The sequence below is a fragment of the Quercus suber genome, unplaced genomic scaffold (assembly GCF_002906115.3).
Source record: "Quercus suber isolate HL8 unplaced genomic scaffold, Cork oak 2.0 scaffold_45, whole genome shotgun sequence".
In the NCBI taxonomy this organism is placed as follows: Eukaryota; Viridiplantae; Streptophyta; class Magnoliopsida; order Fagales; family Fagaceae; genus Quercus; species Quercus suber.
Window position 1 is genome coordinate 440,090 of NW_027069510.1, and position 4,126 is coordinate 444,215.

Genomic DNA, 4,126 nt, shown 5'->3' on the forward strand with positions numbered 1-4,126 from the left:
TAAATCTTGTGAATATTTATTTAGCTTTGTTAGTGTAAATATTGTGATTATTTATTTGCTAGGTTTTTATAATAACTTATTTAAGATATTTAGTATTGTTTGGTTTTTATCGTGAATGAGTTTTTATCATGAGGTATGAAATGGATAGTATTGCTAGGTTTTTTATAATAAGTTATTTGAAGATATTTTTGTTTAAGATTTGAATGGGTTTTGAAAGTCATGCCCTTAGAATGATTTGAAATTTGTAATGGGTATGAAATGGATATGAGAGTTTTTATATGTGATGTGGGGTGAGTATGTGAAAAGTTGCTTGAGGTGTTGGGACATAATGTCATAACTGTACCATATGTTGTAACAAGGTGTTGTTGGCATTTCATACGTAATGTTTGTACTTTGACTAGATAAAATATTTTGTAATTGACATTGAATGAAAGTATTATATTAATTTGTCACTAACAAATTACATTTGACTTTAATCGATTCACAATGACAGTCATTGATATAAATCTAAACTACAGTGGAGCGCTTTGCAATGACGATGAGAATGAGGGATTGCCATTTAAAGGGGGGCTATCAGGTGTTATTATATTTAGATACATCATAGGTTGAAGACCCTGAATGATTTGAAGATGATAATTATGGAAGAACTACATGTGAACCTTGCTTTGCATGACATAAAAATTACTTTTCGTTCGCCACATGAAGTCCTCCATCAACGTATTAATTACAGTTATATGGCAATAAAAGAAGACAAACATCTGAAGATCATGTTTGACAGAATGGAGAAAATAGCCCAAGTAATGCTATTGAGTTCTACATAAAGTTGGAGTTGCATGCAGAAGTTGGCGCTGTGGAAATGCAACAAACAACTACAAATCTACAGTTTATACTCCCAGATGATTGATGCACCACGTTGGGAGGCTATACACCCCCATGTCAAGAGACACTAAAAAAAATTGAGAATGAAGGTAGCAATAGATATCAAGATGAATTTTGTACACCTCGAGGTGAATCTTTTACACTCTTAGGGGAGGAAGACGAAGACTATGTTGATCATATTGCCATTAATGGTAAAGATCTTGACAATAGTGATGAGTATGAAGAGAGGATTGAGTGAGATGAATTTGAGAGAGATGTTGATGAATTGCTGCCAATCTTCATGTCAATGATTGTTGAGGTCTAAAAAAGTTATAACATCAAGGCCCAAAATAGCACAGTGGGCGAACCCCCATATAAAAGGGTTAAGCTCACCACAAGAAAAAAGGATGGTAGGCCTAAGTCCATTAGAAAGATTTAAAGCCCATAACCTATGAAGGGATAGGCCTTAGAAAGAAAAACGAAAGAAAGAAAGGAAGAAGCCCAGCCTGTCAAAATCAGAAAATCAAAAGGGAGTCTAGTGATGAGAGTTAGACCGAGATACCCAGGGACTGCTAGAAGCCCGGGGTCCTCGAGACACACAGCAAAGCTGGAATAATATTAAGATAGCTCAAAGGAAGTGCCCAGAAAAACATAAGAAACAAAGAATAGATACATCTTTATCAGCCAACAAATGGTGTAGAAACCTTGAAGGAAGAGAGATTGGAAGTCAGCTCTTTAGGGGACACCCCAGAAAGGAAAGTTAGCGAGGAGCTTTCGGGGAAAAGGCATCAAAAAAAGAAGACTATGAGAAAATAAGGAAGGGACCAGCCATCGAAGTGGCTGGCATGACATAGGCACTAGTACCCAAGTGAATAGAATGATACTAAAAAACGGGAAACAGCCCACATTAAAGGGGTATTTAGCAAGAGTGAATCGAAATAGAATCATTGAGAAAACTCTATTAAAAAACTCAAAGAAAGTAGTAAAAGAAAGAGGAATATCGCCCGGTATCCCGAAACAGCCACTATAGAACATACTTGAATTCAAAGGGATTCAAACTTTGCAAGTATTAGAGGCTTAGATAAGCCATCTTAGTTTGTAATTTTTGAGCTTATTTGGACCTTGTGATACATCTTAGTGAGCACATTGTAATTTACAACTAATAAAAGTAATGAAACATTTCACAATGTTTTAAGGATCCCGAACAATTATTTTGTCTATCTCTTTATTACATTGTCCCTTTACTATTTCTTGTTGTTCAATACCTATATATATTCTTGTCTGCTAGTATGTACGTATTGTAGGATTCTTATTCTATGCACCACTTGGTTTGTAAACAACACATTTAGCTGCGGTGAACTAAGCTCAGTCCCTTTAAACAACAACTAAAAGGCCTAGGGTCCTTGCTTCAACTTAGGCCTGGACACTATCCTTGCTTTAACTCAAGACAGAGGAACGAGGTGCCTCTAGTAGAACAGGAGGTTGCATTAGGACAAAGGCACGCAGGACAGGAGCCAGACCCTGTGGCTCGAATGGCAGAAATGCTGAAAGATTTGCAGTAAGAGATTTGCCTCCTTAAAGAGGGAAAGACGCAGGAAATCAGGGATAACATCCCCCCTGTGGTCAAGTAGGATAGAGCCTAACTAGAGGGAGGGTTAGCAGTAGAAGGGGGACCCAGTACCTAACACTGGCAGATGTCAATGCCCTTTTGGAGCAGGAAAGGGAAAAACTCTTAGGGATCCCCAAGAAATTTTCTTCGGATCCCCCATTCCCTCCAGAACTCCTTGGTAAGCCATATCCCAAAGGATATGAACCCTCGAAGTTCCATCCTTTTGATGGAAGAAATGGAAGCGCTATAGAACACGTAAGTAGGTTTATTCACATTATAAACCCTTACATAGGGGATAGAGAGTTATGTCTAAGGGAGTTTGCTAAGTCCTTAGTGGACAGAGCATATACATGGTACACCGTGCTGAGGCCTAGGTCCACTAAGACCTAGGATGAAATGATGGAAAGGTTTTGTGCAAAGTATTACCTAGGTGAGGACAAGGTCACTTTCCAAAGCCTTCAAATGGTGAGGTAAAGGCTTAGAGAGGATCCTGTCCAGTTCATCAAAAGGTTTGAGGACGTTTCTCTGGACTGTTATGGAGACCATGAAGAAAAAAGGCTTGTGGAGACCTACATATCCAACATGCTTTTTTATTACAAGCTTAACCTTGAAAATTTATGCATAACTCAGTTTGTCGACCTGCTGCAAAGAACTAGAAGGACAACGCAGACTATGAGAACAAAGAGGGTGCTAGTACCCCAGGCCATGACAGCATCAATTAGAGAAAAAATGAAGAGGCCTGAAGGGAAAGTGTTCGAGGAGCCACTTGTGATCCCATGTATTACAAAGGAATTGAACCATGTCTTGGACAAATGGATTGGAAATGGAATTGTTAGGCCATTTATTGTGTCCAGGCCACCAACTGAGGAAGAAAGGAAGAATCCTTTGTTTTGCAGGATTCATAACTATGTCAAGCACTGCACTAGGGACTGCTGGACCTTTCATAGGCTTTTTCACAAAAAGCTTAGGGAGGGGACCCTGGAGCTCGCTCAAAAGGAGCTCGAAGTGCAAAGGAACCCTCTACCTAATCACAAGGGAAAAGGGGTGGTGGCTGTAGTAATCCATGGGAACCCAGCGGAAGCAGAAGAATCTGAAGGATCCTTCCATCCAAGCACAGTCAAGACTTTCCAGAAGAACCCTAAAGTTCAAGTCATTATTTAACCAGTTGGGATTTGGGTAGAAAGCAAGAAGAGTGGCCATAGAGTCCCTTATGAGTATAGCAGCAGATTCAAGAATGGAATATTTCACAGCAGAATCCCATGCTAGTCGAGCTTACTTGGAGACAACCAATGCAATAACCTTCACTGATAAGGACATGGAGGTTGAGCATCTAGACCACCGCAGACCTCTTTATCCGATGGCCACCATAAATGGCGTCCAAGTTAGAAGAGCATTAATAGACACAAGGACATCACTCAACCTTATTGCCCTGAGTACCCTTGAAGCCGTGAGCCTGATTGGTAGCTTGCAACTTGAAACAGTTTGGACGAATGTCTCTAGACTTTCCACAAAAATGACAAACCTATGCAAGCTTATAATGCAACTTGCCTTTAGGAGGATTAGGAGCCTTAGGTTTAGACTCTTGAAAATCAACCCTAATCTTCCCAAGAAGTGCACCTTCTACAAATTTAGCAGCCTCACTCACAGAGGGTTTGACAA